The following is a 25,231-nucleotide window of genomic DNA, read 5'->3' on the forward strand; positions in this document are numbered from 1 at the left end:
TAACGCTCGCTTGTGGAATCCCTTTCACGGTGTTTTCCGTGATTCTGCAGTTGTTTAGCCCTGCACGGCGGCCAGACCTTTCTCTCCGCCTCTCTGCCGGGCACTACCTCCCTGCCGCTGTTGTCTTCCTCTGCTCCGCCCTTCAGCCGGGTTTATGCTCCGCTGACGGGCCGGGCTTTCTCTCCTTTTTTCCCCCCACTGGAGTTGCTTCGCCCGGTATGCCGGTCTTGGTATCCGCTGCCCGGCTGGGTTTACTACAGTGCTCCTAATAGTTAGTTAGTTAGGTTTTGCTTTGCACAGTGTGTCATTTCCTTCCATTCCCTCGTTTACCTATCCCCTGTCCAGCCTTTTATTGAGGTATTCAGCTATCTCGGGACATCTCTTATTTTGGCTGTTGATGCTTGCGTGGACCAGAGGGGATTTCATGTTTCTACACTTCTAGAATCACGGTAACAGCGCAATAGCGCAGCATATTCAATTAATTACGTATTGTGATTTATTACAGTATTTTGAATCTATATGTTTGTTTCCATAGATGTTAATACTGCTATCCTGTGTGTTGGTACAAGAGTTGGAGAATTCCATCTGTATTTTATAAGAATAAGACGAGCATTACACAAACACCTAAGTGAGCAGTGTTTTGGTCCTTATATATTATACTGCGTATATTTCAGGCACCCTGTACTTATTGATGTACCATCTTTTCCTATAGCTTCAAAAGAAGTCCTTACAAGAGGTTCATCCACTACCCTTCTACGACATTTGAGCTCCTACACGCATATACAGGGTAGGAGAGGGTCATATAGGTCACGGTTGTATTGTTTTGTAGAATATTGCTATATGCAGATACATGTTCTTACTTCTTTGTGTTACAGGCCAACTCCTTACCTAACACTTCAGTGAAGCAGCAAATACATCCTGTCTGAAGAGTACCATCACACATTTTTTCCCCCCAACCTTTCCTTGTTTTGTTTCCCTGTTTTCCCCTGGCGCGCCTCTCGAGCTCTAGTGCTCGATAGAGTCGGAAGGCCGCAGGGGAAGGCTGTGGATTTATCTTCGGACTCCTGACGCTCCTGCGGAATCATCGTGTATCCTTTACAAGAACGAGTACTCTGCTCAATACTGAGGGCAAATTTAATGAAAGATCAAAGGCGAAAGTTAGCGCAGGTGGCCAACCAAGACTAATTACTGCATATAGCCACCAACACAAGCAACTACAAAAGATTATTCGCAAGAATTGGCCAATAGTCAAGGGGGATCCCGTGATAGGCAAAACATTGGCTGACTCTCCAGCCATAACTTACAGCCGTGCCAGGTCAATGAGCGATATGCTTGTGAAGAGCAGCCCGGAGGTTGTGAGCAGAGATAATTGGCTCATGCAGAGTAAAGGCTTTATCAAGTGCGCTGTCTGCAAGGCATGCACCATGGGGAAAAACAAAACGACGTATATGTCCCCATTTAGTGAGGCTCCGATCCTGATTACCAAGAAGATGATATGCAAATCAGATTTTGTCATCTATGTGCTGGAGTGTGCGTGTGGGCTACGGTACGTGGGTAGCACCAAGCTACAGGTCCACAAGCGCATACTCCAGCACATGAGGGCTGTTAACAACAAGGATGAAGCATACCCTGTGGCGAGACATGTCAACTCTTGCCACAAGGGGGATTTGGGGTGCCTCAGTTATTATGCTGTAGACATGGTGCCACCACTCCGCAGAGGAGGCAACAGGGAAGCACGCCTGAGGTTACTAGAGACTAGATATATTCTTGAACTCAACACCAAGACACCGAATGGCCTCAATGCGACAGAGGACTTGTACACATGCTTGTAGATTGAAACAGAAAGATGAATTATACATGCACCAGTACAAGGCAGTCCTTAGAGAAAAACCTGTGAGATATGTCATCTAAACTGAACAAAACTGCTTTTAAAAAAATCAATTTATTTTATTTATCACTAGGAATAATTATATTATTTACACGTATAGATGCACAGGGTGCAACATGACCTTGTGGGCAGTGTAGATGCAGTTATCCACAAACAAATCCAGCCCACTTGGGCTTTTATTGTAAATCCTCCCCTTCGCACTTTAAACCCAGTAAAGAGAGACATCTGAATTGCATATCTTTGCACATTTAAAGCAGACTTTGCACATACTTTTATCAATGTGTATTAATGAATTCAATGAAATTGTTATTGGGATTCGTTGTTTGATAATGGTGTATATATGTAATGAAACATTAGCCCTGATTTTACATTTGATATAGTGTTAAATGAAAAAGGCTATAATTAATATTTATAATTATACATATTTGTATTTATCTATTTATTGCGAAGTTTGCACAATATTTATTCTGGGTCGATATATTGGGGAGCATTACAAGTGAAAACAATGCAATGTATATATTTTAGCAATGTTGCTGAATATACTCTTTGGCGCTTTGTACGTTATTCTATTGTGAAGTTTGTGGAGTAGGCAGTAGTCTGTTGTTCATATCTACAGGCCCAGGGTCAGGTGATCCATGTATGCACTTTAAAATCACGAGGTGTAATTGACCATGTCATGTGATCGAGGGCTTGAGGGCCCGAAACGCGTCATGGCGGACGAGAGGTTGCACTAATAAAAACCAGCAAATTCACCTGAGTGGGTCCGGTTCGTTCTTTATATCCAGTAAAATGGTACAAGTTCCTGGCATATATATATATATATATATATATATATATATATATTACCTACTGGCGGTCGCCAGTAGGTATATATAGTTAGGATTTTTTCCCTATGGGATTTTTGAAAATTCTATGTCTAATAACTTTGGCGTTTGTGGATGGAATTGGCTGAAATTTTCTGGAAAATGGAACATTTTGTTTCTGAGGAGCCCCTGAAAATTTGGGGGGGGTTCGTCCAGGGGGGGCCGAGAAAAAAGGGGGGTCCCAAAACGTGTTTTTAACATTGAGTTTTCCATAGGGCGGTTAGCCTCACTTTTAGCCCGAACGGCTGAATGGATTTGCACGAAACTTGGCAAAATTGTAGGGACTGGTAGCCCGATGTGCCTTTTGTAGGTCTCAATATATGTGCTACAGTGGATTTTGAGAAATTAACGTTCAAAAAAAGATATATATCTGTAAGCGCGGACCGGGCAGCGCCCCGGTTCGCGGACCTTAAGCGTACCGGAACTTCGCGTAGCGAAGCTGATTGGCTCTCCGGTGTCTGTCAACATTCTAAACAGTCCGGAGCGGCCGCCATCTTGTCTCTCGGTAGGATCGAGAGACAAGAGGAGGCCAAAACAAAGGGGGAAATAACTATAAGGGGGCATAGTAGATCCTCGCTGACCCCCTAGGTTTAATATGGAGGTTTTAAAGGGGCCCCGCGGGGCAAAAAAAAAAAAAAATTTTTTGTTTTTTTTCGTGGTTAGCGCCCGGTCCGCGAACCGGGAAGCGTTCTGGGGAGCGTACTACAATGAAAAATGAATGATAGTCTTTTCAAATGCTGTATGTTAATTGATTGTTGGATTTTTTGATTATTTTTTATTTCCTTTATCTTCCCAGGGAGCGACCCGGTACGCCAACCGTTGAGCGCCTCGGTTCGCGGACCTTAAGCGTTCCGGGAGTCCACCATTTTGTGTTTCGGTCGAATTAAGATACAAGATAGAGGGCAAATAATGTTCGGAATGGGTAGAAGGGGGCACGGTAGAGTTATCTTGACCCCCTAGGTTTTCTGAGGGTGGCTGAGGAGGTTTATATGTGCGAAAAAAAAACATTTTTTTTAAAAAATTTCGCGAGGTTAGCTCCCGGTACGCGTACCGGGTAGCGCCCCAGGGAGCGTACTTTGTTGAAAATTCAAAATCTATCACATTGAACTACTATTAGTTCCACTGCTTCATTTCTTTAATCCTCAGTTTCCTGCCTTTGCTACTTCCCTCATTCCTTTCTCTATTACCTACTTACTCAACTCCTTCCACTCTTTTTCTCAGTCCCTTTCTTCTCATAGTTCCTCACTCTTGTTCACTCACTCCGTCTCTATTACTCTTAGTGTCTTTGACTGATCACTGTATCACTATTTGTTCATAATGCTTTCTCTGTGTAGTTGAAGCACACTAAGGGGCATATTATGAATGCAGCCAATAAAATTATTGCTCTTTTTATTGGCAGAAAACTGGTGCAAAAGCGGCTTTAGCGGCAGTTTTCTGCCGCAAAAGCAGCTTTAGCGACACATTTCTGCCGATAAAAGCTGCAAAACTTTTATTGCCTATGTTGATAATATGCCCCTATGTTATTTACATTAGGGCTATATTGTCCAGTATAACAATCAAAATTGCTCTCCAAAGACACCAGGCAAAGCAGACGCTCCCTCAAACAGATCACCAAGCGCAATTTACCCTACTTACAGCCTAGCCTGTTCTCTGTCGAGACTTTAGCAATCTTTAGAGCACAAGATAAGATCTTTTCACATGGAAGAGCCAGACGTATTGCAATTCTACTTAAGAAACAAGCATTGGCATAGACAATAGGTCTCGCCTTTGGGACCTTATACGTGTTTAGCCATGCAACAGTTGATGTTGCTGCACCAAGGATATTATGCTGCATAACTAAATACTTAGAAGGTCCCAAAGTCGATACCTATTGGCTATGCCAATGCTTGTTTTTCTTTCACTTCGTTATCTATTTTGTTTTTCACAATTATACCCTCTTCTGTCTGTTCTTTGGTAAATAGATCTATTAAACAGTATCTCTTCTTTACTCCCTATAGCTGTCTTTCTTGAAACATCACTCTCTATTTACTTTCCTTATACTTACACTTTGTTTTAAAAAATTTATTTTTTTTGGTTAGCTCCCGGTCCGCGTACCGGGAAGCTAACCCGGGAGCGAACCAAAAGAAATAGAGCTTGCCAGAGTGCTAAACATTGTAGCAATTTTTTTGGAAAGGGAAGGTAGTTCTGAAAAGAACTTTTTTTTTTATATTTTTGTTGTTTTATATATTTTTTTTATTTTTTGAACATTTTTTGTTTTTTTTGTATTTTTTGAACGATTTTATAATTTTTTTTGTTTTTTTTGTGGGGGGGGAAACAACAAAAAACAGGCGTTGAAAAGGGCTCAACAGGAGCAAAAAAAAATTACTGGGGGCGGTTAGGGCAATCATGGTGTTCATACGCCAGGTTCAGTGCATTGATGCTCATGTTGCCACAAGCTAATAATGCACGACAGCGCATACATAAATGTATCATATTCCCAAAATTTGGTTGGATATTTGGCACAGTTTCCCGTGCCTCCTCTGGTGATAAAGAAACCGATGTTGTTGGTCTCGCCACAGGAGTTGGTCGAGGATTGTCCATCATATCCCTTAATTCCGCCCGGCTGTAATTTAGGGGATGTTTCCTCGTCATGTGCCTATGCATGGTATGATTACCATAGCTGTATTTTTTGTCCGTCCCTCTGGACAATTGTTCCTTGCATATGAGGCATGTTGCGTACCTGGCATTGACCTTTTTTTGGCCACGAGGGATGGAAAAAAACTGCCAGATGAAACTGGGTTTCTTTCTTGAAACCCGGGGCAACTCTTCCAGGAATTGTGGTTGTTCTCCCTCCTCATCCATCTCTTCATCTTCCTCCTCAGTGTTGGTAACCACCTGGGGAGGTGGTCCTCTCTTCCCATGAGGAGGTGGAGGTGGTGGTGGGGGTGCACCAGCTGAAGCAATCAGTGAAGCCATTTTCATACAATCAAAATAGGTCTTCCAAGAAGCAAAATAGGTCTTCCTCTCACAATAATGAAAGTCAGAGTGAGGAAAGAAGGAGTGGTTTTCATCATTTGGAAAAAACAATACTTCTTAACCAATGAAAAGTGTTATTTTTAGGTCACATGACCTAGCCTTCCATAATTATGAAACTAAAAGTGAAATGAACCAATGAAAAGTTTTATTAACAAGTCACATGACCTCTCACGCTCATGTTACGCGCTGCGGAACGCTCCCCGGTTAGCTTCCGGGTCGCTCCCCTTCGCGCCCCGGTCCGCGCCCCGGGACACTTCCGGGTGCGCTAACGCGATACGTCACAAGACGCATTTCGCGGCAACGCGATACGTCGCGCTTTCGCGCCGGGGATCGCTTCCGGGGAGTTGCGTTTCGCGCCTCGGTCCGCGCCCCGGGGCACTTCCGGGTGCGCTAACGCAGTACGTCATAAGACGCATTACGCGGCAACGCGATACCGTCACTATGTTGATTTGTTACCGGTTCGCGGACCGGATCGCGGAATCGAATTGAGCTAACGGGAAGCTTCCCGGTTAGCGGACCGGGAGCGAAACAAAAAAAATATTAAAAAAAAAAATTATTAATAAACATATAAAATATATTTTTGGATTTAAAGAAGAATACATTTTACAGCTGTAGATATTAGCTTTTAAAAAACCAATGAAATTCACTGAAAAAACCATAGGTTATAGACCATATATAGTTAGGAATTAGCATTTACAAAACCTTGAAAATTCACTGAAAAAACCATAGGTTATACACCATATATAGTTAGGAATTAGCATTTAAAAAACCTTATTTTACTCACACAAAACCATTGAAATTCCATATATAGTTAGTTGTACTAACTATATATCGCGCACCCGCAATCCACTGCTGATGATGTCACATATTACATCATTCATGACATGGTCAGTGACATCACTGATGACATCACTGATGACATCTCAAATGACATCACTGATGACATCACTGATGACATCTCAAATGACATCACTGATGACATCACTGATGACATCTCAAATAACATCACTGATGACATCTCAAATGACATCACTGATGACATCACTGATGACATCTCATTTGACATTACTGATCACATCACTGATGACATCATTCATGTGATAATACGATGAACCTCTTCAGACTCTAATATAACCTTATATACACTCAGTGAAAACAGACACTCACAGACTGTCACTCATCCATGGAGTTACTCACACACCTAGTCAGTCATGCAAAGAATCAATCACACCTCCATTTCCTCAACTATACAGTTATACACACCTTACTTATTGAAACATATACTAACACATATTTACTCACTTATACAATCCTGGATACAAGTTCACAATGATCCATACAGCCACTCACACATTCACTGGCTCTTATGCACAGTTATTTATATATGTCAACTCTCACATGTACTGTGTTTTACATATGTACTTACTTTGACATGTAGCACTGAGATATCCATTCACTCACCAATGCACTCATGCACACAGTCAACCGCCCATACAGATGTTTCCACATGCACTTTTGAACCCATACACCTAGTGAATCAACTGCTCACACATCTATGCAGAGAGTCATACACCTCCCAGCCACCCATAAACACTCTCAGTCTCCCATACAATTACTTGGGCAACCAATTAATGACCCATATAGTTAATCATATAGCTACTGATCAACACATGCAGCAGCTTGCACAACAACAGACATACTGATGCACACTTTCAGACAGTTTAGTCACTAACCCGTGCATTCAGTAAGACGCATTTAATCACTCACTCATACAGTCAATCACGCACCTACTAAAACCTTCATTCAGACACTTATACATCCACTCATTCTTCAATAAGTAAAACATATTTAAACTTTACAGAAACACATAATCACTGGATGATGTCATCAGTGATGTCATTTGAGATGTCATCAGTGATGTCATCAGTGATGTCACTGACCATGTCATGAATGATGTAATATGTGACATCATCAGCAGTGGATTGCGGGTGCGCGATATATACTTAGTACAACTAACTATATATGGAATTTCAATGGTTTTGTGTGAGTAAAATAAGGTTTTTTAAATGCTAATTCCTAACTATATATGGTGTATAACCTATGGTTTTTTCAGTGAATTTTCTATATATATATATATATATACACACATACATACATACATACATACATATATAAATATATATATATTTATATATATATATATATATATATATATATATATATATATATATATATATTACCTACTGGCGGTCGCCAGTAGGTGGTTATAGTTAGGATTGATTTCCATAGGGAAATCGCAACATTCTAAGGAACTATTCTTAAAAGATGTAAGCCCTTGGTGTGAGAACTGCAATAGAAACGAGGCACTGAAGAAAGCCAATGCTGAAACGCGTCTGCCACAGCGTTTCTAAATACCTGCAACGCGCTGTAAAGACTCTCTGAAATAAATCCAGTTTTGAATTTTCCTGGCGTGTCGGGCTCATTTTGATGTAAGTGAGCGTTTGGTGTTTATATTTAGACCAAGCAAGCTGGAGTCTTGGTCACCGACACCCCCTCTCGGTCTGGAGTGACACAGCAAACCAGCAACTTTTTGGACTCGTATTTGGAAGGTACTACCGTGTCACCCCCCCCAAGCGGAAACAAAGCCACTGTGCATCGTTGTTTACACGGGGAGAGAGTGAGGTAGATTTGCTACTGGGGAAAATAAACTGGCTTCAAGCAATAACTGTTCTCCTGGTATCCGAAGCCGAAGGTGAAGAAAGCTGTGATAAATGCCACTTGGTGTCTGGTAATACCCCTCACTGTATGGGTTACCACATTGCACTCCGTTCACCATAATGCAACAGGACCCAGGTCAGCGCGAGAACCCATGCAGCGCACCTGATAACGATCTCGCCGTGGGAGTGGCTAAGGAACTATTCTTAAAAGATGTAAGCCCTTGGTGTGAGAACTGCAATAGAAACGAGGCACTGAAGAAAGCCAATGCTGAAACGCGTCTGCCACAGCGTTTCTAAATACCTGCAACGCGCTGTAAAGACTCTCTGAAATAAATCCAGTTTTGAATTTTCCTGGCGTGTCGGGCTCATTTTGATGTAAGTGAGCGTTTGGTGTTTATATATATATATATATATATATATATCTTCCACCAAGCAATGATTATTGTCTGCACACGTCCAAATGCTTTTTATTAGGGTATTTATTCAAGAGACTCACAAAGCCCCATTCACCTACGCGTTTCGACCGCAGGTCTTGATCACAGTGTTTACCACTAGTCCATTTTCTATTTTCACTTTTTATACTGTTTCTCCCAATCAGCCCATAATGAAGCATCTTGGGAGATGTAGTTTTTTAAAACAATATGACACAAATTCGACATATAAAATTACAATAAGATTCACATTGTCATCTCAGTAATTATACTTTCTCTCATAGATGTAAAAGGAAAGTAGGAAAGTCATAGGAGGAGTTTGTACAAAAGTCGGTAATCAAAAGGGAAAAAAACAAAAATAATTTTTTCTATCCTTTTTCTCAAAGTGGGTAAGCCGACATGAGTGGAATATTAATCAAAAGTTGAATATATAATACCACTAAAGTACATGTTGCATTCACTGGCTAAGTGCCATAAATCACCTCCTAATGAGTAGTCCCACATTCCATTGGTTGAAAGGGAATTGCTCAAATCCAGATGAAATGAATCAAAAATACAAGGAAACAACTAAAAGGTTCCTGAAAAGAGGATATAATTATGCAGATGTCAAAAAAGGAGAACTTAAAGCTAGACAACTCAGTAGAACACAGACTCTGATTGATAAAAAACAACTGAATCCATCATCTAAAACGGAACCCATCAGAATGATTATGACGTACAGTAAAGAGAGTCAGAATATAAGAAGGATTCTCAACAAATACTGGAATATCATCAAAAAAGACCCTGATATTGGTGACCAAATGAGTGAACATCCCTTGGTCACCTTTAGAAAACCGCCCTCATTGCAAGATAGACTAGTGAATAGTCATTTCAAGTTGAAGAAGAAAAATGATTGGTTGACCTCGCAACAAAAAGGCTTCACTAAATGTTTAGTGTGCAAAGCATGTACAGTAGGTTCATCCCTGAAATTTTTGAAGGATCCACAAGGAAAAAGATTCAACATAGAACAGACAATAACCTGTAAGACCACATATGTAGTTTACATTCTTACATGTGCATGTGGTAAGAATTATATCGGGATGACCACCTGTCCGTTGCATAAAAGAATTCTGGAGCACATCCGTGCAATCCAAAATGGGGACATGTCCTACGCCATAGCTAAGCATATGTCAATGCACACTGGAAAAACCTGGAAAGACATACGCTATAGTGGGATAGCAACGATACTCCCGAATGAAAGAGGAGGCAATCGCAAATTGCAATTAAGAAGATTGGAGTCGCGTCTAATCATACGGTTCCAAACTAAGGCACCGAGAGGTTTGAACATGGATGATGAGATGTATGTTCATCTTTAAAAACTTTTGAATAGACTATTGGGGACTACAATCAGATGTGAGAGATCTGTATTTGAAGCTTTACACTTTATTTGAAAACTCTTTCTGCAAACAATCTTTCTTCATATTTCATTACTTTTCTTTCTCAAAATTGTTACGAAGGGCACTGAGCCCAGTACATCAACCAATGGAATGTGGTACTACTCATTAGGAGGTGATTTATGGCACTTAGCCAGTGAATGCAACATGTACTTTAGTGGTATTATATATTCAACTTTTGATTAATATTCCACTCATGTCGGCTTACCCACTTTGAGGTTAGAAAAAGGATAGAAAAAATTATTTTTGGTTTTTTCCCTTTTGATTACCGACTTTTGTACAAACTCCTCCTATGACTTTCCTACTTTCCTTTTACATCTATGAGAGAAAGTATAATTACTGAGATGACAATGTGAATCTTATTGTAATTTTATATGTCGAATTTGTGTCATATTGTTTTAAAAAACTACATCTCCCAAGATGCTTCATTATGGGCTGATTGGGAGAAACAGTATAAAAAGTGAAAATAGAAAATGGACTAGTGGTAAACACTGTGATCAAGACCTGCGGTCGAAACGCGTAGGTGAATGGGGCTTTGTGAGTCTCTTGAATAAATACCCTTATAAAAAGCATTTGGACGTGTGCAGACAATAATCATTGCTTGGTGGAAGATTGTCTGTGGGGATACGTTCATCCCTGCTGTCTGGCACCGACCGTGATATAGCGTGCGCCCTCTAAAGAACGTATTGGTGGCAGATATATATATATATATATATATATATATATATATATATATATATATATATATATATATTACCTACTGGCGGTCGCCAGTAGGTAGTTATAGTTAGGATTGATTTCCATAGGGAAATCGCAACATTCTATTGGGAATAACTTTGGCGCCGGTTGAGGAATCTGCCTGAATTTTTCCTCAACTTTGCCTCGCAGCTCTCCGCTCCTTCCCTTAAAGTTTGGGGGGGATTCGTCAATCGGTGGCCGAGATAAAAGGGGGTCCCAAAACGTGTTTTCCCCATGTTAATTTCCATAGGGCGGTCAAACTCACTTTTAGCTCGAACGGCTGAATGGATTTCCACCAAACTTGGCAAAATTGTAGGGACGGGTAGCCCGATGTGCCTTTGCTATGTCTCAAGATATGTGCTCAAGTGGACTTTGAGTAAGTTAGGTTTGAATAAATGTATATATCTATAGGCGCGCCCCGGTACGCGTACCCGGGCGCGTACCAGCGCGCCACGCGAGTTCACGAGCGGAAAGCTGATTGGCTCTCGGGTGTCTGTAAACATTCCAAACAGTCCGGAGCGGCCGCCATCTTGTGTCTCGGTAGGATCGAGACACAAGAGGTGGCAAAAAACAAAGTGGCAAATGACCAAAAGGGGGCAGGGTAGACCCCCTAGGTTTTTTTATTAATGAATTTTCACGTGGGGAGCGTCCGGTACGCGCACCGGGGAGCGTGCCGGGGAGCATACCACGGGGAAAAGCCAGTGAAACAGGAAAATAATAATTTAAAGTGATTAGAGGTAGGGTAGCTCTGCATAGAGTTCTTTTGTTGTTTGGGTGATTTAAGTACCAACATGTAGGTACCAATGCTGAGTCTTAAATTTAATGTACACCGTTTCCTCTGTAGATATCTTGCATGTTGTTACATAAGTTAATGAGGTATATGGAATCTATATCATAGTCTGTTAGAAAAGCAGAAATAGATACATTAAGCACTCCCTGAGAAGAACTAGGGGATCATGGGTAGTCTACCCTGCTCCCTTATGATGTTTTGAAATTGCAAAGTATACTGTAAGTCTCACTTTATATTATAATATAAATATAATCATTTTGGTAGTATTTCATGAATTACATATAAAAATGAATAATGTCTCAAACAATTTTTTAATTATGAAATAAAAATGTATTGGTTAGAATTTTCATAGTTTAATAAAACTTCCAGCATTAGTTCATCTGGAATCTCCTCAAAAATGGAAGATTCTGTGTTTTCTAAACAGTCAATAAATTCTTGATCCAAAGACTCGTTCATGAAATCATCGTCAACAAAATCTTCATTAAGAATCTCCTTATTTGAAATTTCGAAGGAAACATTGATGCTCTCTTGTTCACCTTCCATTTTCTTGCTGTAAATTGCATAAAAAATCACTATATCAGTAGAGTTAAGGCACTGTTGGGTTTAAGTTCAGACAGGTACTTCTGAGTTTTTAACAGTCAAGTTATCTTTGGGCAGTGTATGGTATCAGGCAGGAAGTATAAATATAAAAAAGTGCATGTGATGAAGGCTAAGTAAATTCATAATTATACCAGAGAAGCCTAACTCAATCCATAAATATAACAGAGAAGCCTATCTCAATCTATAACTATTACAGAGAGATAGTATATAACTATCAGAAAATGTTTTCCAATTTAACTTAAAGTGCACAACATACTTCACTTTCCAAAATAACAACTTACCTTTGAAAAAGCAGTTGAAGTTCTCAGTGAAAAACCTTTTGCAATGTACTTCAGGAAGTAGTAGTCAAAATGGCTGTGTTTCTCTCTCTTTTTTATATATATTCATGTAGATAACCAATCAAATGTGATGAAATAAAAGTAGAAAATGAAAGTAACATTTTAATTGGTTGTAAATTCTAACACTTCAGATGTGTTTTTGTCATGTAATTGACCTCAGGATATTTAGACAGGGCTAGAGTCCAAATAGCTCAATAGAATTCCATCAAATATGGGAAAATGGTAGGGACTGATATGTAGTATTGCCTATTCTATATTTGGTGAACTTCTCTACAGAGGATTTTATGTAAATTCACTTTTAGAAAATTTTGGGAGCGCTCACCGGTGAGCGCCCCAGTAGCGTACCGGTAAGCGCAACGGGAGTCCTCCATTTTGTGTTTCGGAAGATTTGAGAGAGAAAATGGAGGACAAACAATGTTGGGAATGGGTATAAGGGGGCACGGTAGGCACCCCCTGACCCCCTAGGTTTCCTGGGGGGTCTTAGGAGGCCCATATAGGTCAAAAAAAAAATTTGTTTTAAATGTTCGCGGGGGGAGCGCCCGGTACGCGCACCGGGAAGCGTACCGGGGAGCGTACTTTGGTGAAAAATAGTGAAAAATGTATGAAAAAGATAATCATTTGGAGTGATCAGAGGTAGGGTAGCCCTGAAAAGAGCTTTTGGGTTCTGTGGCTGATTTAGGGACCTACAAGTAGGTTCCGATGCACAGTCTTAAATTCAGGAGGAATATTCTATTCCCCTCATCTGAGAAGTGGACACCATCTCCTCTGTAGATATCTTGCATGTTGTAACGCAAGTTATTGTTGTACATTGAACCCATTCCAAAGTCTCTCATGTAAGCAGAAACCGATTTATTCACATGTTTCCGTGCTTTCTCAAATTGTGGACAAAATTGGTTGGACCACTTCCATTTCTGTCTTTGGCATATATTGGAATATACCAAGGCAGTTTGTGGAAAAAGTGCCATCAATTGATCAAAGGTGTCCTTTAAAAGCATTTCCAGACCTACCCCAGTGAAAGTGCCCAAGTCATTTCCTCCACAGTGCACAATTAAGAGGTCAGGGTGTGGCAAATGCAAAAAGGTTTTCACCAATGGTATCAATTGGTGACATCTCAATCCTCTCTGGCCAATCCATTTGATGTTCACAATTGGTAAATCAAGGTTGTGAAAATTTCTGTTAGTAGCATACCTTTGAGCCCAGTGGATATAGCTATGTCCAATAATCCAGACAGAGTACATGGTGAGAGGAGGTTCTGGTGCAGTCAGATGAAGTGTGGGAATGAAATGGCAGTTGGAACAGTATGAGTTTGCATAAAAAAAAACTGTGGAGTTTTAGTGCTCTGATTGATTTAGTGCAATGATTGGTGGATTCAGATAGTTGAAAACTGAAAGTTAGGGTGCATGGTTCTGTTGTGTGAAAGAAGTCATTTGAATGGTTAAAAAACAGTCATTTAAAGAAACATTGCACCAGATAAGCTGGTGTATTCACAGGTCAAACATCCTTGCTTAGGTGATTTGCAACATTGTAGAATAAACTTTTAACCCTGGGAGCTCAGTGAGGAGGGAGTTGCTATGGTAACAGGTAGAAAGGGCTGAGGGGGGAAGGGTGTTGGTTTGAAAATACAGAGGGAAGAGTTTTGATTGGTTACCATGAGCAATATGTGTGTAGAATTAGAGGTTTACTGTGCCATTAATGGTTGCAGTGCCTGGAGAACATACCTTTTGCTCTGCTAAAGAAATATTGGTGTGTGTATCTGACACTGTTCTAAATCACCCAAAGCATTTGTAAAGGTGAGTTATGATTCATTTAGAATGAGAGTTTAGATTCAGAAGCACATTGATTTTCTTTGCTTTTGGTTTGTGTGATGCTTTTTAAAAATACATGTTTGTATATTTGCAAAATAGAGGATTTGTATTTTGTGAAATAGTGATGTTTCAGTAGTGAAGTTGAATGGTTGTACATAGGACTTGCACTCTGTATCTAAAATGTTATGTTAAAAATTTTAGGGTAAATCAATGGGTTTCAGTAGTGAAAATGAATGCTTGTACATAGGACCCGTGTTCTGTTCCTAAAATGGTAATTGAAAAACAATTTTAGTGCAAATCAATGGGTTTCATTAGTGAAAATGAATGCTTGTATATAGGATCTGTGCTCTGTTTCTAAAATTTTAATTGAAAAACGATTTTAGTGCAAAACAATGGGTTTTAGTAGTAAAAATGAATGCCTGTAAATAGGATCTGTGCTCTGTTCATAAAATATTAAGTAAAAAACGGTTTTAGGGCAAATTAATGGCTTTCAGTAGTGAAAATGAATGCTTGTACATAGGACCTGTGCTCTGTTCCTAAAATGGTAATTGAAAAACGATGTTAGTGCAAATCCATGGCTTTAACATTTTTAAGAAGGAATAAATAGTGTGTGCTTATTTACATAAAAATATTTGAATCTTTTACAAACATGTTACCTGTTTTACCTCAGATTGGGAAGCAGATTGAGTTTCTTTGCTGTTGGTTTGCTTAATTTTTTGGGTAATGCTTCGTAGGAATGTTTACAAGAGATAGGAAATGTATTTTGTAAAATAGTGACTTTTCAGTACTGAAATGGAATGATTGTACATAGGACTTGCACCGTGTTTCTAAAATGTTATTGAAAAATCGATTTTGGGGCAAATTAATAGCTTTTACATTTTTGAGAAAAAATAAATAATGTGTGCATGATTAAGTAAAATAATTTGAAGCTTTCATAATCATGTCACCTGTGTTACCTCACATTAGGAAGCACACTGAGAGCTTTATTTATGAAAACAGTGATGCATCACTTTTCACTGTGCACTCCTTGTGACACCGATGATGCATTATATTTAATGTATGACGCATCATGTTTCTAGGACTTACAGATAAGTCAGTATTTGTGATGTATCTGTAAGCGCAAAAGTGACGAATTGCTGGAGTGTGTCACAAAAATGACGCAACTCCAGCAATGCATACTTTCACGTGAGGAAAGCCCCATGTGAAAGCATTTGCCTCAGTCTTATGCCTGCTGTTAGGCAGGTGCAAGATTTTGACATATATATGTCCTAAAAGTGACGCAGTGAAATCTCATAGATTTCACTGCGTCACTATTACGAGGCTTTCTGTGGGGGAATGCCCCTTCTGTGTACATTACAGCTGATAGAGGTATAATGTGGCACAGAGGTTTAAAAAGTGACGCATATACCTACATGCGTCACTTTTTAAATATGGCGCAACAAGGCTCATATTTTATGCCGCTGATGCGTCACAAAAAGTGACGCATCAGCAGTGGAAAACTGATGCAGGGTTTATAAATGAGGTTCATCTTTTTTTTGCACACTACTCCAGTTTAGTCCTGTCCACTGCACTCTTGGACACAAGCCTCACCTTTTGTGCTCCCCTGGACAGGCTTTATTACATCTGCACTCCTGCTTAGGCCTCATAATATTTTTTTAGAATAACATTTGAACAACAGAGAAAGGTTATATGTATAAGTTTTTCATTACACTACTGAAATTTTTTTCGGGCAAATTAATGTCTTTTACATTTTTGAGAAAGAATAAATAGTGTGTGAATGATTACATAAAAACATTTGACCTTTTCACAATCATGTCACCTGTGTTACCTCAGATTAGGAAGTAGATTGTGCAGATGAGGTGAGGATTGTCCAGCGGGACAGAGGAGGTGAGGTCTGTGTTCAAGACTGTAGTGGGAGAGAGGCTTTTCAGGGAGAGCATAGGTGGTGAGACCTGTGTCTAAGAGTGCAGTGGACTAGGTTTCATGAAGCCTATTCCCCACTGCACTCTTAGACACAGGTCTCAAATTATTTGCACCCGTGGACAGATCTCTCTTCTACTACACTCTTCAATAGAGGCCATACCTCTTGTGCACCCCTAGACAATCCTTACCTCATCTGCAACCCTGAATAGACTTCAACTAATTGGCATGCTTAGACAAGCCTCAGCTTATTTACACCCTTGGACATGCGGTAGGATTATTTGCAAGAGAGAGGAAATGTATTTTGTAAAATAGTGAGTTTTCAGTACTGAAATGGAATGCTTGTACTCCAGCAATGCATCCTTTCACATGGGGAAAGCTCCATGTGAAAGCGTTTGCCTCAGTATTATATCTGCTGGGAGGCAGACGCAAGATTTTGACGTAACAGTATTGTACAAGTGACGCAGTGAAATCTCATTGATTTCACTGCGTCAGTATTATGAGGCTTTCTGCGGAGAAATGACCCCTCTGTGTACATTACACCTGATAGAGGTATAATGTGGCGCAGAGGTTTAAAAAGTGACGCATCTACCTACATGCGTGACTTTTTAAATATGGCGCAACAAGACACATGTTTTATGTCGCTGATGCGTCACAAAAAGTGACGCATCAGCAGTGGAAAACTGATGCAGGGCTTTATAAATGAGGTTCATCTTTTTTTGGCACACTACTCCAGTTTAGTCCTGTCCACTGCACTCTTGGATACAAGCCTCACTGTTTGTGCTCCCCTGGACAGGCTTCATTACATCTGCACTCCTGCTTAGGCTTCATAATCTTTTTTAAGAATAACATTTGAAAAACAGAGAAAAGGTCATATGTATAAGCTTTTCATTACACTACTGAAACATTTTTGGGCCAAATTAATGTCTTTCACATTTTTGAGAAAGAATAAATAGTGTGTGAATGATTAGATAACATTTTTTGACCTTTTCACAATCATGTCACCTGTGTTACCTCAGATTAGGAAGTAGATTGTGCAGATGAGGTGAGGAATGTCTAGAGGGACAGAGGAGGTGAGGCCTGTGTTCAAGACTGTAGTGGGAGAGAGGCTTTTCTTGGAGAGCGTAGGTGGTGAGACCTGTGTCTAAAAGTGCAGTGGACTAGGCTTCATGAAGCCTATCTCCCACTGCACTCTTAGACACAGGTCTCAAGTTCTTTGCACCTGTGGACAGATCTCTCTTCTACTACACTCTTCAATAGAGGCGATATTTCTTGTGCACCCCTAGACAATCCTTACTTCATCTGCAACCCTGAATAAACTTCAACTAATTGTCATGTTTAGACAAGTCTCAGTTTATTTACACCCTTGGACATTCGGTAGGATTATTTGCAAGAGAGAGGAAATGTATTTTGTAAAATAGTGAGTTTTCAGTACTGAAATGGAATGCTTGTACTCCAGCAAGGCATCCTTTCACATGGGGAAAGCTCCATGTGAAAGCGTTTTCCTCAGTCTTATGTCTGCTGTGAGGCAGGCGCAAGATTTTGACGTAACAGTGTCCTAAAAGTGACGCAGTGAAATCTTATTGATTTCACTGCGTCACTATTACGAGGCTTTCTGCGGCGAAATGACCCCTCTGTGTACATTACACCTATCTAAGGTATAATGTGGCGCAGAGGTTTAAAAAGTGACGCATCTACCTACATGCGTCACTTTTTAAATATGGTGCAACAAGGCATATGTTTTATGCCGCCGATGTGTCACTAAAAGTAACGCATCAGCAGTGGGAAACTGATGCAGGGCTTTATAAATGAGGTTCATCTTTTTTTTGTACACTACTCCAGTTTAGTCCTGTCCACTGCACTCTTGGACACAAGCCTCACCTTTTGAGCTCCCCTGTACAGGCTTCATTACATCTGCATTCCTGCTTAGGCCTCATAATCTTTTTTTAGAATAAGATTTGAAAAACAGAGAAAAGGTCATATGTATAAGCTTTTCATTACACTACTGAAACATTTTTGGGGCAAATTAATGTCTTTTACATTTTTGAGAAAGAATAAATAGTGTGTGAATGTTTACATAAAAAAATTTGACCTTTTCACAATCATGTCATCTGTGTTACCTCAGATTAGGAAGTAGATTGTGCAGATGAGGTGAGGAATGTCCAGAGGGACAGAGGAGCTGAGGCCTGTGTTCAAGACTGTAGTGGGAGAGAGGGTTTTCTTGGAGAGCGTAGGTGGTGAGACCTGTGTCTGAGAGTGCAGTGGACTAGGCTTCATGAAGCCTATCCCCCACTGCACTCTTAGACACAGGTCTCAAATTATTTGCACCCGTGGACAGATCTCTCTTATACTACACTCTTCAATAGAGGCCATACCTCTTGTGCACCCTTAGACAATCCTTACCTCATCTGCAACTCTGAATAGACTTCAACTAATTGGCATGCTTAGATAGGCCTCAGCCTTGGACATGCGTCACCTCATCTGCACCTACTTACTATCAATTATACTCAATACATTGAGGCCTGTTCAGAGGACAGAGATGAGGTAAGGCTTGTCCAAGGGTGAAAGGAGGTTAGTCCTCTCCACTGTAGTCATGGACACTGAATGCTTGTACATAGGACCTGCACTGTCTGTCTAAAATGTTATTTAAAAAACGATTTTAGTGAAAAACAATGACTTTTAGTTTTTTGAGAAGGAATAAATAGTGTCTGCATGATTAAATACATATATGTCATCCTTTCATAAAAATGTCACCTGTGTTACCTTAGATTAGGAAGTAGATTGTGTAGATGAGGTGAGGCCTGTCCAGAGGGACAGACGAGGTGAGGCCTGTGTGCAAGACTGTAGTGGGAGAGAGGCCTTTCCTGGAGAACATAAGTGGTGAAGCCTGTGTGTAAGAGTCCAGTGGACTAGACTTCATGAAGCTTATCGCCTACTGCACTCGTAGACACAGGTCTCACTTTCTTTGTACTTGTGGACATACCTCTCTTCCACTACACTCTTCAATGCATGTTTCACTTCTTCTGCACCCCTGGAGAATCCTCACTTGATCTGTAACCCTGAATAGATTGTTTGCTTTTTGTCATTGCTTTGTTGTTTGATAATAGTGGTCTATAATTTGCTATTTTTTTCTTTAACACAGATTGAAAACAAGATTTCAAGAGTAAGGAACGATGCCCTCAAGGCAAAGAACAAAAAAAATTGAAGTAAGGTTTAAAAAAAAAAACAGCATTGGAATTACAGCAGTCCTCCACAACAAAGACTTCAAAAAACAGGAAAGAAGCTCCTGGTAAGATAACTAAGTCTTTCTTACGGAACATATGTAGAACAAAAAAAAAATATTGGACAGCATGTAGAAAAAGAGAAGGAGAGAGTAATTTTGAAAAGGAAGGAGAGGCCCTCGAAAAATGTTCGTACTGGAGCAGGAGAGAATAATATGTATCGGAATAGAAGGCAGAATCAGTTTAGAGACATTCGTAAACGAATGTTTCGCAATAGGGTGGTTTTAAATTTGTTAAAAAACATTAGGAAAGGCAAACAGAGAGCTGCTTTTTATAAGAAAAAGAAAAATGTAGAGAAGATTGTTGATCAGGCTTTTGAAGAAAAAAAAATTATTTTAATAATCAATAGAATTAGGACACTTAACAAGACAATTGATGTTTTCAAATCAAACAGTAGATGGAAAAGAGTAATTAATCGGACTAAATTTTGTAAAGTTTTTTCAGGAGAATGGATGTACAGTTCAAGTTGTGAGCCATTTTTTAATGAGGAGAGTTACTTCTAGGAGAATGATTTAGTGCATGCAGTTGACACCAGTGGTCAAGCGTATGAAGTGAAAGACGGTTGTCTGATTGAAAAAGAGAAACTTGTGCCTAGAGAACCAGAAGAGGTGTTAACTGATGAAGTTTTAGGGAGACGTACTAAGGGTCCAGTGTACACTTGGAAGTGTAGTCGTATTTGTAGTGTGCGACAGGAATCAATTTATTTGTTTTGTAATTTCTTACGTACATATAGTAAGAAAAGTCTAAAGCAGAAAGTGAAGTTGTTGCAAGACTTAGATCCTTGCAGAGTGAGAGAAAACACAGGTTTGCAAGGCCATTCACTGGCTTGTCTTTCTAGAAAAGTCTGTCAAAGTGTTTTTCATCATTTTAGGATGTTAGCAGTGCATCATACAAAAATTAGGAAATTAGTGAGAATGTTGTATTATGCAAAAAGTCCAGCACTTAAGCTTAAACAATTAAACAGTGCTTTTTTGCATGGAACTGAACTAGATGTGAAGAAGATTTGTGAAGAAATTGAGACTTCTTATTTTGGTGAAAAAGAGGACAGTGTAGAAATTGACACAGAAATTCAAGGTAATGTGGAAGACAATGTACAGATTTCAAGTACAGAAACATTTGACCAGGAAATTAACGGGTTTAAGGTGAAATCAATTGAAAGGCCAAATTTTACTTGTGTGTGTTGTCGACGAACTCATTATAAGCATCAAACTAGATTAGTTGATTTATACGTAAAAAGTGAAAACATAAATAATTATGAGTGGAAGGATTTTGCTACTTATTTGTAGGTGGAGAATTGTTTTGATTTGAGTTTGATCAGCGTATTTGTAAATATTGTTATGATAAATTAAATCAAAACAGAATGCCTGCTAGAGCTGTTCATAATAATCTGGAGTTGGTAGACATTCCTCCCGAATTGATGGATTTAAATACATATGAGTCTATTTTGATTCAATGTGTCCATCCTTTTCAGGCTATTGTTCGCATGGAGCCTAAGATAGGGAAATTGCCTCCTTCAGATTTACAGAGAGGATTAAAGGGAAGAGTTGTTTATTTGCCTCTAGATTTCAAGAAAAATATTGATACCATTGGTGTAGAGAAAGTGGAAGAGGAACCTCTGATTATTCTAGTTAATGGGGTTCCGACAAAGAGTAAGAAAATCTTGCAAGATTTAGTGGATGTTAGGAAAGTCAAAAAGGCAACGTTGTATTTGGTCAAAAACAATGAGTACTACAAACATGTGTGTGTTGAGGCAGAAGAAACAGCTGCAGATTAATACAGTGATTGTTCAGCTGGCCAAATTGAAAAAGTTGATGTATCAAGAAGTGAAGAAATATATGAACATCATACTGTTCATCCTTTGCATTCCAAAGAAGTGACGGGGAATGCAATTGACTTGTTTCAAATGAAAGCAGCAAAAGGAAGTCCCATTAATGTATGGGAAGAAAGTTTGGAAGCTCGTTGTTTTCCATATTTATTTCCAACAGGTCGAGGTGGACGATATGACGATCGACCACTACAAATTCCTGCATCTGAATACTGAACTTTAAGATTATATGCTGAAGATCCGAGGTTTCGTCAATGCATTCCATATTTGTTTCATCTACTGTATGAAAGTGACTTGTCTGGGCTTTCTTATGCAGTAAACCATATACTGAAAAGTGGAGCACATCTGCAAAATGTTTCGGCGAGGGACTTTATGGAGAAAGTCAATCTGCAAGACAATATTTTGGAATCTCATTTAATCAATCTGATGGCATGTTAGCGTGGTACAAACGAGTATTGGTTCCGTCGTCATGGGGAATTGAAATGTATGCTAAGAAATTTAGGAACTCCTACATGGTTTCTCACTCTTAGCTGTGCCGAGTATGCATGGGACGACTTACTTCAATTTCTACGAGAGGCAAATGCAAATATTCAAAATATAGAATTCAAAACTGCTGGAGAACTGTGTTCTTTGGATCTAGTGAATGTATGCAGATATTTCAATCATAGATTTGAAGCTATGATGTCTTTTATTACCAACAAAAAAATCCTCCCCTTGGAGAGGTTTTGGATTTCTTTTGGAGAAAGGAGTATCAAGCGAGAGGTGCTCCTCATATACATATTTTGTTGTGGATTAAAGATGCACCCAAATTTGGAACATATTCGGATGAGACAGTGATGAGCTTCATTGAAGAGTATTCAACATGTGCTGTTCCGAAAACTACCGAACAAAACAGTTTAAGGCAACAAGTTTTACGCTTTCAATCCCATCGTTGTGGAAAGTACTGTCGTCGAAAATTCAGGAACAAAGGACAAGTTCTACACAAAATGTCGTTTTGGCTTTCGACGACCAGTGATTTCTAAAGGAAGAGTAAATAATTTGATATCTTCTCTGCGACATACTGTGACTAGGAAGTCACCAAAAAATACATACAATTTAAAAAGAAACGAAGACTCCAAGTACATCAACGACTACAACCCAGTGATTTTGTCCATGTGGAATGCTAACATGGATATTCAATTTGTTGCTGACAACTCTATTGCTGTGGCTCGATATGTGACGTCTTACATCACAAAAAAAGAAAAGACAGAACTGAAGGAAATGTGGGAGGACATTTCACATGAAAGGAGTCTAAGCAAGAAATGATATAGTTACAGTCTGAAGATGTTGTCGCATCGAGAAATTGGAGCATATGAATGTTCTGATCGATTGTCATCAGCAAGTCTCTATGCCAAATCTAGAACCATCATTTGGATAAGTCTAGGTCTTGCTGCAACACGAAACCGAGTTTTGAAATCTGTACAAGAGATAGAGTATTTGGCAGAGAAAGAACCAGAAAGCACAGATATTTTGAAGACAAACATGTTGGATACATACTATCCAAACAGAAGTCCTCACCTTGAGAACGCTTGTCTCTATGAAGTTCTGCAAAGATATATTTATAAGAGGAACATCAGAGAAGATATCAATAATGGAATATATGCTGTCTTTGGATGTGAAGGATGTTTAGTGAAACAGAAAAAAGGTCATTTGATTAATCATCAAAAATTGAGTTGTGAAAATCCAGATAAAAGAGAATTTTACTATTTGGCTCTTTTGCAACTCTTTAAACCATGGCGTGAAGAAGAGGAACTACTTGGAGATTTTCTCTGTTATGAAGACTCTTTTAATGCAACCAAGGATACCACAGAATGTCCTGTTTTTCCAAATTATCTGCAAATGTTGAATGAAGAAATAGAGCAAGAAGCAACAATTGCTGCACAGATTGCAAGAGACAGTTCTCAAAGCAGTCAGAGTTCTGCTTCATTGATCCACTAGGAGGACCAATTATCCAAAATGAAGCTGCCACTGCCATGGATGAGGTGGAAAGAGCTATGGAGCAAGCTCAAGAGGATATAATTAATTTAGAAGATTTGGTGAAACAATTAAACCTTGAGCAGAAACAGATATATGACGAAGTCACAGAACAGGTTGAACATGGATTCAGTCATGAGAAGAAAGAGTGCTCATGTACATCATTTAAGCCTGTCCGACTGTACGTGAGTGGAGAAGCGGGAACCGGAAAAAGTTTTCTGATTAAAGCAATTGCAACTTATCTGCAGAAAAGGACTGAATCACCGCTGTCTTGTGTTGTTACCGCTCCAACTGGGCTGGCAGCACATAATATTAAACGGATTACTTTACATCGTTTACTGATGCTGCCAGTGGAGCATGATAACAAATTGCAATACCACAAGCTATCTGGAGATGCGTGTTCTGAAGTTTCGAGAATCCTGAAGAAAATGAAACTTCTTATCATTGATGAAGTAAGCATGGTCTCAAATGTAATGCTTGCTTTTGTGCATTTGAGAATGCAAGAAATTCTTAGAACAGATTATGATATCTTATTTGGAGGAAAACACATTATCGTTTTTGGAGATCTACTGCAGTTGACTCCAGTGAAAGGTCAACCAGTGTTTAAAATGGTCATGCATGAAGATACCATGAAGTGCCTAGGAAGCATTGAAACGTTAATATATGGTTACATTTCAAATATGCAGAACTACTCCAAAATATGCGGCAGGCAAAGGATGAAGATTATAAAAATATTCTACAAGATGTAAGAATCGGAAAAATAAGTCAGCATGGGAAAGAAGCTTTACATGGATGATTAATTTCTAATTTGTACCCAAATGAAAACATTCTTCCAGAGAATATTTTTAAGAAAATTAACGAGAAGAAATCTGGCATATGTTTGAAGCCTACTCTGAAAGAATGTTCCATGTTCAACAACAAAATGTTGAAGTTAGAAAATGAAGAGATAGTGAAACTGGAAGCTATAGATAAAATAGAGCATATGGGAGCAACAATTATTTTGTCAGAAATTTTGAAATCAAAGTTGGATTCATTAGAGAAGAATATATCTAAAACTGCTGGTTTTGAAAAGAGTCTGAATGTGTGTTTAAATTGTCGTATCATTTTGAGAAGGAATTTAAATGTTGAAAGAGGTCTGGTAAATGGAGCAATGGGTCATGTTGTTGGTTTTGTGAATTACAAAAATAGAGATGGAATTGAAATTATAAAAATGTGATTTGATGGCATTGATGAAATAGAACAAATTTGTCGTTGTTCAGCTAGATTTTTGCTTGTGAAAGACTTATATGTTCGCCGAAAACAGTTTCCTATTTGTTTGGCATATGCGGTGACAATTCATAAATCTCAAGGTTTAAGTGTAGATAGCGCTTTGGTGAACATTGGAAGTTCTGGGTTTAAAGAGGGTATGGCACATGTGGCATTATCACGAGTCAGAACTTTATCAGGATTGTACTTGATTGAGTGTGATGAAACAAAGATTTGTGCAGATCTACATTGTGTTAAAGAATACAATAGGTTAAGAAGAGAGTATGCTCCACATTTGCCTCAATATCCTCTGATTGAAAAACGTGTGG

The sequence above is a fragment of the Lissotriton helveticus genome, chromosome 11, assembly GCF_964261635.1.
Source record: "Lissotriton helveticus chromosome 11, aLisHel1.1, whole genome shotgun sequence".
NCBI classification, from domain to species: Eukaryota; Metazoa; Chordata; class Amphibia; order Caudata; family Salamandridae; genus Lissotriton; species Lissotriton helveticus.